The 16,654-nt window shown below is 51.7% G+C and overlaps 1 long non-coding RNA gene across 1 annotated transcript in view; it reads left to right on the top strand.

The window, feature by feature from the left end:
* Positions 1-16,654, top strand: part of LOC141264159 (uncharacterized) — a 123,852-nt gene that overhangs the window by 90,201 nt on the left and 16,997 nt on the right. The window contains exon 2 of the long non-coding RNA XR_012319810.1: positions 9,989-10,076. This is a non-coding gene — a long non-coding RNA (uncharacterized lncRNA). The remainder of the gene's footprint in view (positions 1-9,988; positions 10,077-16,654) is intronic.

Genomic DNA, 16,654 nt, shown 5'->3' with positions numbered 1-16,654 from the left:
GGATGGGATCACACAGCACAGGGCTGCAGCAGATGGGTGGATGGGATCACACAGCACAGGGCTGCAGAAGCTGGATGGATGGGATGGATGGGATCACACAGCCCTCTGCAGGGGGAGGTGACAATCTCCCCCTCAGTCTGATGCAAAGGGGAAGGCTGGCACCTTTCAGCCTGAGTGACAGACAACTCTGGTACAGTCTATGCAAGTGGGAGGGACCTATTATGGCGCCTTTTCCGAGGCTTTGCCCACCATGGGACACCCCACATATCATTGACTCCGCATGTGCTACAATAATGGCTGCGGTTTATACAGTTCTACAAAGCCTTTGTGGCATACAGGACCCGATGAATGGGTCGGTTCATCCTGTTCGTGACGCCAAAGTTGACGCGCCCCCTGGGGCCATGGGATACTCGATAGCCGGGTCGGTCGGTTCTATTTGGGGTAGTCACGGTGGCAGTGACCCGGTCCGTGGCCCCGGGCGGTCAATAATTAAAGGAATAAAGGGAATAAAGTTTGTGACGCCAACCGTGGTATGCGGCTATAGGTGGCCGCCGCTGCTATTCAAATCCACTGGGGTTGATGGTGACTCAGCAGAGATAGTGCAGCTCTCCTCAGGAAGAGCTAAGTCCCAGGGCAGTATAGAGGACTTGATGAGGTAGATGTTTTTGGCAGGGACAGTGTAGTTCAGGGCCGGTGACGCAGCAATAAATCAAGGACACAGTGGGGTGCAGTATTCAGGCTTTACTCGCAGTTCTTAGGCAGTTCCAGGTTACCGCTGCAGCCGGTTATAATCGCCCACGTCGTCCTGTGTTCTCCGGGGAAGTGATCCAGCCAACTCTCAGATTACTTGTGTGCACTTGAACGGGACCCCCTTCTTGTGTATCTTCCCAGGTAGTCTTTCTCTGTGCTGGCTCTCTCTCTCTCCTGCCCTGCACCTCACACACAGTGTCCCGAGCCAGTGGCCACGGGCCTTGTCGGGCGACGTCAGGTCTTTCCCCTTTGTCCTATATGGCCACCTTTTCAGCGATTGTGTGTGGATTTTGGCAACGGAACATGAAGATACCACAACCTCCGGTTTGCTAATGTGGCACCCCAGGGGTCTGGTTTCCACAGTAATAGCAGTATTACGTCTGTGAGCAGGTGGGAGGTCTCCTGGGCAGGAATCCTAAGCATGCCACACCTCCTGCCCAGTCCTGGGAGGGGAAGAACTTCCCCTATATAAACTGGGGCTGAAGCAGGGTTAGAGAGAGGAGTTCCAGACAGAGACGGAGTCTGGTCTGGACACGCAGAAACAGGGACAGATAGACATCAGGAGCTCTGTAGGAGCCAAGGAGAAGCGCCAGGGGCTGGAGCTGTGCAGAGTTCGCCCTGGGAGAAGGTACTAAAACCGGACACAGGAGTCCGAGGCTGTGGGGACTAAGATATACCCAGCAGCAGAATCCATCCGGCAGGGGATTCCAGGTCCTCTGGCCATAAAAGCCCGGAGGCTCAGTCACAACGAAGGGACCAGCACCGCCATCCCGGAGCGGAGGCTAACAGGAGGCCCCAGGTCACCAGCCATACGGGTGAGCACCACACGGTATACCCAGGGACGTGGGCTACTTGTAACCGCCGAAAGCAGGGTAGCCAGGAAGGGTACAGACTAACGGGAAGGCCTACAACTCCACCTGGCCAGGGGGACTCCGGCTTACTCGCAGACTAACCAGGCCCCAACTACTAGCCAGTACTCCCGGGGGAATTTGCCTTATACCATCAGTAAAGACCCTGAACTGTACCCTCGCGTTTCCGTGCTTCCTTGTCGCACCGTTAGTGCTGGGACATCCACACCATCACTCCCAACATCATCCACATCCGCTGCCCTGAGGCCATACCTCTCCCGTTGGGGGGTTATATCAACATTGCTGCACACCTATACCACTGCCCTGCAGCGGCGGTTTCATAACCGCATTCAACGGGTGGCGTAGTCGGACACTAATACCATCATACCAATAACCGCCACTTAGTTTGACCACCCCGGGCGTGGACCGGGTCACCGCCACACGAAGACTACTACCCCCATCGGATCCGGCTCCGGGTATCCCCCGCGCGCACGCGCGCCGCACTACAGCACTGGCCCAGGGGGTGAGTCAACTTTGGCGTAGTCGGCATGATTTCGTGCCCGCAACCACCGGGTACTGCGTGCCTGACAAAAAGACTTTTATACTTACCTGTGGTGAAGTTTCCCGCCGTCCGGAGTCGTTTCCCGCCATCTGGAATCGATTCCCGCCATCCGACGCCATCTTCTGCCTTCTTCCCGCCATCCGTGGAGTTTTCCCGCCATTGGACGCCATCTTGAGGGCGCCGCGCGGGAAGAAGAGGGGCGTGGACTCCGAAAGCCTGCGAGAACTGAAGCCCCGCCTCACGTCCGGACGTTGCGTAAGGTCCTGGAAGGAGCCCAGCAGACGCCGACGTCACAGGAGCGCGACGGAAGGTCCTCAACCCTGACGATCCACTGCGGAGCCGCGGCCTACGGAAGAGGATCATCGCAAGGTAGGCCACGGTCCACTAGGGGGGAGGAGAATGTCGGATACGGAGGAGAGCTTCACCACCACAGCCGCCGCCAGCGCCACCGCTGCTGCGGTCATGCCTTTCACCATGCCCTATATCCCGGGGGCAGCCTGGCTACCCCAGTACTCAGGGGAGTCACATACCCTAAATGACTTCAGAGAAAGGCTGGATAGCCTCTTCCAGGTGTATCCCCTCACGGAGGCGCAAAAAGTGAGCATCCTGGTGGCCCAATTAATCGGGGCAGCCCAAAGGGAGGTAAAGTCCTGGCCAACTGGGAGGAAGAGGACTGTCAGAGACATACTAACCCGGCTGAAAGACACATTTGACACCCGCACCTCAGCCGAAATAAAACTAAGATTTTATGGGTGCAAACAACGGGCACATGAGAGTATAAGAGACTATGCTCTAAACCTACAAGAGGCCCTGAGAGCCATTAAGCAGGCAGACCCTGACAGCGTGGGAAATGAAGATAAGCTGTTGACTGAACAATTCATTGAGGGTCTACTGTGCAATGCCCACCGAACCCAGTTGCGGGCAATGGCCTTACAGGACCCTGACCTGGACTTTGCACAGTTCAAGGACAGAGCCATCCGGGTGCTCCGAGAACCGGCACCAGGTGGCGCTGTGACCCACAGGCGCCCTGCTATCACTTATCACCAGGAGACGGCGCCCTTGTCTGCAGGGCCTGTGGGAGCTGATGCGCAGGCTTTAAACAGTGACCCGGCTACACACCTGCACCATCAGGTCCAAGAGCTAACTAAAAGCGTTGCTGCGCTAACCCGAACTGTGCAGTCTTTACAGGTTTCTACTGCAGGGAAGATCGAGCTGGCATCCGGACCGGAGGACATCTCGTGGCGCCGACCAAGGAGGACCCCACCGACCAGAGGAAGACCCAGCGATCGATACAACGAGGACGGACGACCTATTTGCCGCCGCTGCAATCAACCCGGACATGTGGCAAGGTACTGTCATTTAAACGGGCACAACCTGGGGTAGAGGGCCAACCCCCAGGCATAAGACCATCAGGCCCATCAAACTGGCGTGATAAATACATAGGGGGACGTCCAATCTTGCCTGTGGTACTGGATGGCATTCCTATGAGTGCCCTACTAGACACTGGGTCACAGGTCACCACCATCCCGTACGTGCTCTTCAAGCAGTAGTGGAATGATTCGGACATAACCCGCTACCCAGACGACGACCTGAGTATCATCGCCAGCAATGGTCAGCCCGTGCCGCAGGTGGGATTCAAGGAGGTGACCATTAAAATCGGTAAAGTCGAACTGGCGGCACAAGGACTGATTATAGTGGACATAGACCGTCATGAGAGTCACCCTAGAATCACCCTGGGAACCAATGTAATTGAAAATTGTCTTGCAGAGGTGATTCTCATTTTACAGCAGGTTGCCAAGAACGCCAGCTCCGGTCAGCAGCGTGTGCTCCAAAAAGAGATCCGGGCACTGATGAAGCGGCAACAGGTGGAACTATCTGGTGGTGAGATAGGTAGCGTGAGAATGTGTGACCCGTTCCCTATTGCCATGCCCCCAAAAAGTGAGATGATGATTTGGTGCCGGGCAGCTATTGGTCTAAGAGGTAGAGACTACCAAGCAATGGTAGAACCCGTCTACTCAGACAGTAGGCCCACCATTTTGACAGCACGGGGGGTGGTCGATGTACGCCATGGGAGGGTGCCCGTTCGCATCATAAATATCGGTGAGAGAGAAGTACACCTGCCCCGGTATGCCACGCTAGCTAAATTGTTCACCATAAATCAGAATTCTGTACAGGCCGTGGAACCCTTGCCTCCATCTCAACCAGAGGAAGGTAACGGCTCTAAGAAACCAGTGGGGGACTGGTGTCAGCAACTACATCTGGGTATTGACTCCACTCCCTCACACCAGAAACGAGGAGTCTATCGGGTGGTTCAAGAGTACGAGAGAGTGTTTAGTAAACACCCGTTAGATTTCGGGCAAGTAAAGGGGGTAGAACACCACATCCCCACGGGAGACCATCCTCCCATAAAGGAGAGATACCGACCCGTACCCCCTGCACACTACCAACACGCCAAGGGGATGCTTAGAGACATGAAGGAGGCTGGGGTAATCAGGGACAGCTGTAGCCCCTGGGCAGCTCCACTAGTCTTAGTGAAAAAGAAGGACAACACTATGAGAATGTGTGTAGACTACAGGAAGGTCAACCGTATCACCCACAAAGATGCGTACCCGTTACCAAGGATAGAAGAGTCCTTAGCTGCATTAAAATCTGCTAACTTCTTCTCTACTTTGGATCTCACTAGCGGGTACTGGCAGGTTCCTGTAGCAGAGGCAGACCGGGAGAAGACCGCATTCACCACCCCGATGGGTCTCAGCGAATTTAACTGCATGCCGTTCGGGCTCTGCAACGCACCAGGAACCTTCCAACGGTTGATGGAATGCTGTCTGGGACACCGGAACTTCAAGACGGTCCTGTTATACCTGGACGATGTCATCGTCTATTCCAAGACCTACGAGGACCACCTGAAACACCTGGCAGAAGTGTTCGAAGCTCTGGCAAACTACGGCCTAAAGGTGAAACCCTCCAAGTGTCACCTCCTGAAACCAAAGGTGCAATACCTGGGACACGTGGTGAGTGCTGACGGAGTGGCTCCTGACCCTGATAAGATCACCGTGATTAAGGACTGGCCAAGACCCTCCAGCATAAAGGAAGTGCGGCAGTTCCTCGGGTTGGTAGGCTACTACCGAAGATTCATTCCCGGTTTCACCAAAATGGCAGCCCCTATGCAGGACCTCCTGATAGGTCAATCTCGAAAAGCCAAAAACCAGAAGCCGCCCTTCAGGTGGGAAAAGCTGGAAGAGGAGTCCTTTTGCCAGCTGAAGATGGCCCTCCAGGGGGATGAAATCCTGGCATATCCAGACTACAGCCAGCCCTTTATCCTCCACACGGACGCAAGTAACATCGGGCTAGGAGCCGTGCTGTCCCAGATCCAGCAAGGAAAAGAACGGGTAATCGCTTACGCTAGCCGAAAGCTACGACCCACCGAGAGGAACCCTGAGAATTATAGCTCATTCAAGCTGGAGTTCCTGGCAGTAGTGTGGGCAGTGACCGAACGTTTCAAGCATTACCTTGCCTCCTCCAAATTCATCGTGTACACGGATAACAACCCGTTGACACACCTGGACACTGCAAGGCTCGGTGCTCTGGAACAGAGATGGATGGCTCGCCTGTCCAACTTTGAATTCACCATCAAATACCGGGCAGGACGCTCAAATGCCAACACGGATGCCCTGTCTAGAATGCCGAACTTACCGGACGTAGGGGAAGACCCAGAAGATTTGGAAGAAGTTGAGCTCCCTGCGTTCCACCGTCATGGGATTACCCTGTATTCCAACCGTGTGAAGGACAGGCGCTCCGCGATGTTCAATCCCTTTCCCCACTACAGCTGGGCGGAGACGCAAGGCAGTGATCCTGCAGTCCGCCTGGTGAAGGAAATGCTGACCCAAGCCGATGCCAGTCTGGACCCAGACGCCCCAGAGGAGACTAAGCAACTGTGGAAGGAGAAAAGTAGGCTGTTCCTCTACAGGGAGAAGTTGTGCCGGAGAATGGTTAACTCTCGAACGCATGAGTTGACCTGGCAGGTAGTGGTCCCCAGACGAGACGCGGCTATGATTCTGGAGGCGTACCACAACGGAGCAGGACATTTCGGGTGGACGAAGCTGGAGTTCTTATTGCGTGAACGGTTCTACTGGGTAGGCATGAGAGGAGCCATCGAGAGGTGGTGCAGAGACTGTGGACCGTGCCACCTAAGAAGGAAGGACCGTGCCAGCCAGAAGACTCCCTTGCAGCCCATCATCACCCGACAGCCACTGGAACTGGTAGCCCTGGACCATGTGAAACTGGCTCCAAGCAGATCTGGGTATGTCTACGCCCTCACAATCGTAGATCATTACTCCCGGTTCCTGGTGGTGGTCCCGGTCAAGGACTTAACGGCTCAAACAGCAGCTAGAGCCTTCCAGCAGCACTTCTGCCGTCCACACGGGTACCCGGACCAAGTGCTCACAGACCAAGGGCCAGCCTTCGAAGCGGAAGTCTTCCAGGAGTTCTGCAACCTGTATGGCTGCACGAAGATAAGAACAACGCCCTATCACCCACAAACTAATGGACTCTGCGAGAAGATGAACCAGGTGGTGATAGACCTCCTGAAAACATTGCCCATGGAAGAACGCAGTATGTGGCCTGAGAAGCTGCCTGATCTGGTGGACCTATACAACCACATCCCTGTAGGTTCTACCAACTGTACCCCGGCTTACCTAATGAGAGCGAGACCTGGTAAGCTGCCTATCGACCTGGATATGGGAGTCCTGATGCCCGAGGACAGCTCGCCAGAGGCAGACTGGGATACAGGGTGGCAGCAGCAGTATCGGAAAGTGCAGGAGAGCGTGGAGCGAAGTCTGTCTCAAGCTAGAGAAAGGCAAGAGAGGGCTTATAATCAGTATGCTCCCGCTGTTCCCCTGGTACCTGGAGAGCAGGTCTTGAAGAGGAAAAGACGGCTCCACAAGTTGGACGACCAGTGGGAGAAGGACCCGTACACCGTACTGCCATCAAGCCATGAGAGCCCAAAGATTTGCGTGATCAGTAAGGATGGAGGAGAAACCACAGCCGTTGTCTCCAGAGACCACCTGAAGAAGTGTCCCGAGCAGCTGCAAAGCCCTGAAGAAGATCAAGAAAACCCTCAACCCGCAGAGGAAAGGGAAGAAATGATCAGGACTGTACTCGGAGACTTCCCCCGGTCTTGGACACAAGTAAACGGTGCTGTCGTGGTACCCGTCCTCACCTTTCTCCAGCCAGCCCCGCAAGTGCCTACAGAAGAACCAGTAGAGCTGGAAGAGCAGCCGGCCCAAGAGGCAGAAGAGTCCACACCAGCAGTACAGGAGGATCAACCCTCTGCTAGTAGTGAGCCTGCCGTGCCCCTAGTGAGCCAAAGAGTGCGCAGAAAGCTGCCCAGCCTGCCCATAACACCTCCTACACCCTGTAGTGCAGGACCAGTTAGTGAGCTCCGTAGGTCCACTAGGGTTACCAGAGGCCAGATGCCCGTACGTTGGAGAATCTAAGTTGGCTAGTTGCTTTAACTATTTTATGTTTACCTGTTTTGTTGTAGCCGTTGCTAATTATGTTTTTCAGTTACAGGTTTCTTTATATGGACTGACAGGTTATGGACAGTGAGTAACCGGAACTCTGTTGTAAATATGTTTGGAGCGTAACCCAGGAATGGACTACAGACTGTTAAAGACTCGGGGCAGGACAGACCCCTACCTGGTTACGGCTCCCTGTTCTTTGGTGAAATGGACACCCTTATTGCTTCCTGGTTACGGACACGCCGTGACCATCTCATGTATTTAATTGTTATTGTTTATACCCTGTTATGTTTAGTCCGGGAGTACTAAATTTCACTAGGGGGGAATGTGGCACCCCAGGGGTCTGGTTTCCACAGTAATAGCAGTATTACGTCTGTGAGCAGGTGGGAGGTCTCCTGGGCAGGAATCCTAAGCATGCCACACCTCCTGCCCAGTCCTGGGAGGGGAAGAACTTCCCCTATATAAACTGGGGCTGAGGCAGGGTTAGAGAGAGGAGTTCCAGACAGAGACGGAGTCTGGTCTGGACACGCAGAAACAGGGACAGATAGACATCAGGAGTTCTGTAGGAGCCAAGGAGAAGCGCCAGGGGCTGGAGCTGTGCAGAGTTCGCCCTGGGAGAAGGTACTAAAACCGGACACAGGAGTCCGAGGCTGTGGGGACTAAGATATACCCAGCAGCAGAATCCATCCGGCAGGGGATTCCAGGTCCTCTGGCCATAAAAGCCCGGAGGCTCAGTCACAACGAAGGGACCAGCACCGCCATCCCGGAGCGGAGGCTAACAGGAGGCCCCAGGTCACCAGCCATCCGGGTGAGCACCACACGGTATACCCAGGGACGTGGGCTACTTGTAACCGCCGAAAGCAGGGTAGCCAGGAAGGGTACAGACTAACGGGAAGGCCTACAACTCCACCTGGCCAGGGGGACTCCGGCTTACTCGCAGACTAACCAGGCCCCAACTACTAGCCAGTACTCCCGGGGGAATTTGCCTTATACCATCAGTAAAGACCCTGAACTGTACCCTCGCGTTTCCGTGCTTCCTTGTCGCACCGTTAGTGCTGGGACATCCACACCATCACTCCCAACATCATCCACATCCGCTGCCCTGAGGCCATACCTCTCCCGTTGGGGGTTATATCAACATTGCTGCACACCTATACCACCGGCCTCAGCGGTCTGCCCTGCAGCGGCGGTTTCATAACCGCATTCAACGGGTGGCGTAGTCGGACACTAATACCATCATACCAATAACCGCCACTTAGTTTGACCACCCTGGGCGCGGACCGGGTCACCGCCACACGAAGACTACTACCCCCATCGGATCCGGCTTCGGGTATCCCCCTACTGCGACCTGATCCCTTCACGGTCAGCGTGAACTGGGGCGCACTTCCCGTGCCCCTAGGATCCCCTCTCTCTCTGGAGCCCTCCTCACTGCTCAGGTGTTCTCTCCTCACTCTCCTCCTGGGCCCCTCTCTCTGAGCCCCCTCGCTATCTGGACCTTACTCCACACGGTCCCCCCTTGCAGAACTCACTCCTCAGAACCCGTTCTAGATGTTTCCACCATTCTTTTTATACTCTCCTTCAGTGCTCCCCTAAACTACTTCCTCCACCCACCTCCTCTACTTAGTTCCATCCTCCTGACAGGGACCAGGCCTGTGCTCTCCCTTAGGAGCTATCTGGACCTTCCCTCAGAAGTGATGTGAGTGGTTGGGTCCCGGGTAGTGCTCCCTCCTTACCTGAGAGTGGGGTACCACACCTCTGGCTGAGATGCAGTACCTCTGTGGCAACTGGACCCGCAGGGGCCCTCACATATACCTTAAAAAAATATTAGCGTCGGTTTAGAACATATAAACCCCTATGTAGCCGACTTTGTGTTTGTGCCAGCAAAATACATTAGTGACAACCCTAATGGCAACCACCTCAGTGCCCATTAGTCTTTTGACTGAGCTCTACCTAGACTGTGTAAGGCTGCCCGTATTGTGCCATGCTGGCGTCTTCCCGCATGGATCTATGGGAGATTCCTGCTTCACTTCCCGTCACATTCTGAACATTGTATCATTACCATTTTGCTACATTCGGAATGTAACTAATATCCAGCACGCGGGGCAATCTGTAACCCGACGTTCACACCTTTAATAATTAACTTCTGCATTCATTTGTACATCTTGTTTGGCTACAATTTAATTAAAGTGCTCCACATTTATCTATTTTCATGCCATCTGTGTTTGATGATTCACCAATTACGCTTCTGTAATTACATTTATTCTATGTGCATGTCATATTTTAAACCTGTTTTCATTATGAAACATTAGAAGGAAAATCAAGGCTGAGCCTGTAATAACGCCTCACACGGAGCGAAGCCCGAGACTGGTCACATCAATGGGAAAGTCATCTGGAAAGGTGAGATGCCGGATCATCAGATGCTATATCAATCTACTTCTATTAGTTTCATGGGTGTTTCTTTATTGCAAACTGCAAACCTTGGTTGACCCACTGGCATTTCTGCCATGTGATTATGTTTGGGTGGGCACCATCCTATTTTTACAAGATATATATACAGTATCTTGCTGGAGGCATTTGGAAACTTGCTCTCTCTAGGGTAAGCCCAATAGGCGTTGAGCATCTTCTGTCATTATTTAAAGGGACATTACAGGCCATGAGGACCTAGGCACCTACGTTGAGCTTTAGTGTCCAACTTGATGTTCTGCAGCCGCACAACTTATTTCCTAAGTTTTTATTTGGGCAGCGTTGTTTCGGATGGTCAGTATTATCTTGGCGCTCTATGGAACGGTTATTATTTTGGCTTTACACCATAAGATGGGAGGAGGCATCAACAGAATATTTTGCACAGGGAACAATCAGGACCACAACCATCCCAGGTTATCTCCTGTACTGATCAGGAACAGATTTAGGATGGTGGAGATCCCAGGGGAAAATATTTAATGATGTCTGGAGCCTGTTCCCTCTGTGCCCCCTATAGTAGCTGCTACAATTACTTCATTAACATTGAAAACTGCCTAATGGGTCAATACTTCTGCTCCTCCGCAGAAAACAGTGTAGGGACCACAAGAACTTCACCTGCAGTCTCATCTTTCGGAGGATCATTCTGGACTCCAACAATTGATCACGTATCATAAATATCTGCCCATCTCCATTCACATCCAAAGCTGCATTCAAATTCGTTGGGCTTTTTTAGGTAAGAGTTAAGTTACATCTACACTGCAATCCTCCTCGACTATCCTTCCTAGGAACACTCATTTTATGATAATCATTTAGTCTAAACCGGCAGACGATCATCCGACGAATGAGCAAAACTCATGTTTGTTGGGCGAAATGATCCTTAATGATCATCATTCTCGGCAGCACATCGTCCTGTGTAAACAGTGTGTGCTGCCGAGAGCAATGTCAGCCTATGAGCACTGAATAGGAGAAGTTTTGGAATTTCTTTTTTTTTGAGCCATTCCGGAAAACACTGATGACACCTTTGAAGACCTGGGGTTTTCCTTGGGCGTAATACTACTCAGACAACACAGGGTGATGGTAAAACAGGGTGGCAATAGTATATTGAACCACAAAACAGACAATAAACACACAGAACAGTTCCAGCAGATGCCCAAGACGGTACAACATTACACAGTCCTCACCCTTCCGCTGGCCCCCAGGGAATATAACAGCTGTGACTTTGGGACTTCCAGGGTCAACTACCTCAAGCAGTGGCCCCCTGCTTTTGGCGGGCCCCCAAAGAGAGGAGATAGCGGCAAACTGATAAAGCTGACAGTCCATCGTGGTACAAGGCCAGGAGACCCGAGGGTCGCACCCTGGCCTCTCCGAGAGTTTCCATGGGGCCAGATGACCGGCTGGTCCCAATCTGGCTTCTCTAATTGTCTCCATGGGTTCCAGGCGACCGGAGGGTCCCACCTGGCAACCCCAAACAACATATCCATGGGGCTAGGTGACTTCACTGTCCCAACCTGGTCTCCCCAAATGTATACATGGACTCTCTGATGGCCAGGGGAGCAGATCCGTATACTTCCAGTCATACCCTTAGGCTAGAATCATGTAGAATCCAAATCTGTGTCTCTTTGGATCGAGCCATGCTGCCAAGCTGATGTTCTTACGAGTGTCTCTGATCTTTGATTCTCCTTTTAAAGTCCGCCTGCTACAGAGGCATATGTCCCTTAAAAATAGTTACAATTGTCCTAGGCCAAGGATTAAGGAGGGTATTATTCCACAGGTCTCATTGTTTGTGCATTTAATCAATTTATATAGTTGGTATAGCAGGGGGCTCTTTAAATCAACATCTAGCTGGCTTTAGTACAATATGCTATTAGCATAGTAACAAACATCATTTTTTCACCCGGAATCACTGTCCTTGACCAGCCAAAGAAACACACATATATTCACAAGTCAACACAAACACAATAGTGTATTTCTCTTGGCTTAACAAATCTTGATATCTGGCTGATTAAGATAAGAAGCTGTTTCATGACACCACCCATACTGTTTTTTCCGGACATATGAAGGGGGCCTTACTGATCTCTCAGCGTGCATTTGAAAACTGGTCGGCTATCAATGACTGCCGACCGGAAAACATGTTACTGATTAGTGATCATTTAAAGGGAGTCTGTCCGAAGTTCTCTGCTATATAATGTCAGGGCAGAGAGACTGATTTCAGGGATGTAACCCTTGCTCAGTAGTTTAATATAAAAAAATGGAAAGTTCGTGATCTATATTCGCCCTGCCAGCTATTGAAAAGACATCAAGTGCCAGGGATAATGTAACATAACATTTTTTTTTATTTTCTACGAGTTTCGAAGTGTAACACACTTTTTCTTCAGGAAACAAAAACCATATGCATATACAGGGTCCACAAAGGTTTATATAGAGGAATATTTTGAAAAAAAAGCGCCAAGAAAGACACATGACATTGTATGGTGTGTCAGAGTTCATTGGGTTCGAACACTGAAATGCATGTGGAGTAACATAGTGGTGTACTCCACACTAGTGTTGAGCCACCCCCGTAGTGTTCGAGTTCGGTTCGTCGAACACCCGTGTGTTCGCCGAACTGTTCGTCGAACTGTTCGTCGAACACCTTCGAACACCGTTAAAACCAATGGCAGGCAAACAAAAACACATAGAAACACATAGAAAACACCTTCAAAGGTGTCCAAAAGCTGACAAACTGCTCAGAAGACACAACTAACACATGGAAAAGTGACAAGTACATATAGTCATGCGAAAAGAAAAGAGGTGGAGGAGTAAAAGGAGGGGGAGACACAGATATAGGCATGTCATGCCCTTCTAAAATCCAAAAAGTGAGAAGCCGAGATGGCCAGTCCGCTCCTGCCCGTGCCACCTCCGTGTCGCCGGGTTTGTGCCAGAGCCGCGGTGAACCCTGATGGCCAGCCCCCCTCTCCCAATACTGGTGCCTGTCCGCTGGTGGGTCGAGAGAGCCCCCCTGTGGTGGAGGCAGCTCTAAGCTTTTTAATTTAAATTGTCCCTCTAATTTGAATGAATACACTTTAAATCCATTTACAAGGATCTATTGGAGGGCAAGTCTCATGCCAGCAGCCGCGTAATTCCAGCTCCAGTAGCGTCCACTAAAGCTGCTGCAGTTAAAAAGCTTTTATAAGGATCGAGCTCGGCTGTCCACCGCAAGGCATCCTAGTGCCAGTCCCAGCCCCTATGCCTTGGGGTGCCTCCTGATGCTCTTCACTGAGTATCCCGTGGTCCCGAAGCATTTCCTTTGAAAAAATTAAGTGTCCAAACTACAGGTGGTGTAGCTTGCTTAACAGCCGGGATAATCCGCTGACTAGCAGACACTGCTACTAGGCACAAAGTATTTCCTGGGCTAGATGCAGTTAAAAATTTGTAAGTAGATACTCTCGTTGGATGCTGAGAAAGCATTCCATAGAGTCTCCTGGCACGCCATATATGATTCTCTTAAAAAGCTTGGGGTAGGGGTCTAGGGGACCCTTTTATAGCCAAAATCACGGCCCTGTATCACAATACGTCACCTAGGCTGAAGATAAATGGAACTGTAGCACCGAGGGCTCGGTTGCTACAGACGTATTGCACCTCACCCAGAGGTGTGATATCTCACTCTCAGATAAGGATGGAGTGTGGATCAGGACCCGACACCTGCATGCATTACACCACATTGCCGTGGGGCAGGGCGACCAATATGCCCCTGAGATGGGCACGACAGTCCCTGTCCCTGGCTGGAGTGGGGGGAGGGAACACTGAGGAAGGGGAACCCTGCAGTGCAGGAGCAGGGAGGAAGCAGTTCCTGGGTGCATTGAGAAGGGAGTATAAAAGGTGGGCACCATCTTAGTTCAGTGCAGAGAAGTCTGAGCAGAAGTGGCAGGGAGCAGGGGCTCTGCATGAGCTCTGCTCCGGAGGCGGGCCTAGTAACAGAGGCCCAGGCCTGCAAGAGGGAGAAGGAAGGAAGAGGAGCGGAGAAGGCTCCAGGAACGAGGAATGAAGGGATCCCAGGGGTGCGGACGGGCGAGTCGCCACCGCACGCCCGAATCCACCTGCGTGGAGGGGTCAGGCCAAAGGGGGAGACCGGTCCCCGAACTAGTGGAGGCAGGAAACGACCCTCAGCTAGAAACCGGAGGCTCTGACATTTTATGTGGCGCAGCCCCTTGCTCCACCCGCTAGGAAGGCACCACATAGGGTCAGGGAAACTGGCGCCAAGTTTACCAAGAGGAGGCCCGAGGCAGCCGGACAGAAGTGTTGGTAAGAAAGGCCAGACAAAGGACACACAAAGGGGGTCCTGTGAAGCGCTCCAAAGTTATCTGGGAGTTGTCTGAGCCCCTCACCTGGTGAGCACAGTACGACGTGGGCAGCCGTTACCTGCAGACGTGGTCTGGATAATAAGAACTGTGAGTAAAGGCCCTGAACTGCATCACTGACTCCGTGTCGTTACTGCTGCTGCCCTGCACCATCACCCCCATCCTCCGCATACACTGCCCTGAGGCTATACTCCTCCCGTGGGGAGTTATGCTACGCTCTGCTGCACCCACAACACCAGCCTTAGCGGTCTGCCCTGTAGCGGCGGTTCACTCTGACCGCAATCCACGGGTGGCGTAGTCGGACATTTAAACATCAAAACCACATAAATAGTTCCGCCACTGGTTTGACCGCCCTGAGCCACGGAACCGGATCGCCGCCACGAAGACTACAACCACCAGCATCCACCAAAAAGGGTCCGGCTCCGGGTGTCCCAAGGCCCAGGGGGTGCGTCAGAACATTTTCATCACCTTTCACAATCACCAATGGGACAAGGCAGGGATGTCCTCTGTCCCCTCTCTTATACATCCTAGTGACGGAGCACCTGCTCTCATCAATTCGCCATAACCCCAATATTAGGTGGATTGAGGTGGGAGGCACCGAGTACAAGTGCTCTCTATTTGCTGATGATGTCCTAGTATATATCACTCAATCACATATATCCATCCATGCTGTTATGGCTGAAATAGATCACTTTGTTACATGGTCAAATTTTAAAATCAATGCAGCGAAGTCTGAGGCCCTCGATGTCTCCCTCCCTAAATCCATATAGGATTCCATCCAGTCCAACTTTCCCTTTGCCTGGCCCTCACAGGGTATCAAATACTTAGGAATTCCTATTCATAGAGACCTCTCCCATCTATGTTATCTTAATTTTGGGCCCTTTATTGAACAATTCCATACAGACCACGGTTGGCAAGTTAGAACTGTAAGATTCACTACGTGAACCACTGGTGTTTTGTGGAAAAGCACATGTACACGGTGTTCCAAATTATTATGCAAAAAGTGTTTAGGAGTGATAAGGGAAGAATTTGTTTGTTTGTCAGTTAAACTCATTGATGGTGATGTGTGTCAGGGCTCTTTATATCACTGTAAGCAATTGCAGACACCTGTGCTAATTAGTTTGGCAGGTGTGTCCAATGAAAGGCAAGACTACTTAAGAAGGCTCTCTCACATTATTAAGCAGCCTACATTTTCTGCCAAAATGGGAAAGAAAAAGGATGTGTCGGCTGCTGAGAAGCAACAAATTGTGGAGTGTTTAGGTCAAGGCATGACTACAATCAACATTGTGCGATGATCAGGATGAAGTGTCTTGGCAATCAAGAAGTATGTAGCTGATTCACAGTACACACGTGTGCGTGCTGATAAGGGCAAATTGAGGACTCTTTCCTACAGGCAATTACGTCAGGTTGAAAGAGCAGCGGCAAAAAAGCCTTGTCATAGCAGCAGACAAGTTTTTGAAGCTGCTTGTGCCTCCAACGTCCCCCGAACAACAAGATGCAGGGTCTTTCAGAGGTTTGCAGCTGTGCATACGCCATCCTGTCGACCTCCTCTATCCACTTCACACAAGCAGAAACGGCTCCAGTGGGCCAAACATTACATGAAGACTGATTTCAAAACTGTTTTGTTCACGGATGAGTGCCGTGCAGCGCTCGATGGTCCAGATGGATGGAGTGGAGGATGGCTGGTTGATGGACACCCCACGCAAACACGGCTACAGCGCCAACAAGGAGGAGGTGGAGTAATGTTTTGGGCTGGAATCATGGGGAGAGAGATTGTCGGCCCCTTTAGGATCCCTGAAGGCGCTAAAGATGAACTCCATAATGTATGTGGATTTTCTCAAACAGCACTTCCTGCCATGGTTCAAGAAGAAGAACCGTGTATTTCACAGCAAGATCATTTTTCTGCATGATAATGCACCATCTCATGCTGCACATAAAACATCTGCATCTCTGGCTGCTATGGGCATAAAAGGGGACAAACTTATGGTGTGACCCCCATGCTCCCCTGACCTCTACCCCATTCAGAACCTTTGGAGCATCATTAAAAGGAGTGTCTATGATGGCGGGAGGCAGTTCACATCTAAGCAACAGCTCTGGGAGGGTATTCTGTCCTCATGCAAAACAATTGAAGCAGAAACCATCCAAAACCTGACAAATTCAATGGACGAGAGAGTTCAGAAG

The sequence above is a fragment of the Phyllobates terribilis genome, unplaced genomic scaffold (genome assembly GCF_046119375.1).
Source record: "Phyllobates terribilis strain yellow unplaced genomic scaffold, ASM4611937v1 Scaffold_4__5_contigs__length_816908805, whole genome shotgun sequence".
Lineage (NCBI taxonomy): Eukaryota > Metazoa > Chordata > Amphibia > Anura > Dendrobatidae > Phyllobates > Phyllobates terribilis.
The sequence above is the reverse complement of the archived record's forward strand: the minus strand, read 5'-3'. Positions and strand labels throughout refer to the sequence as shown.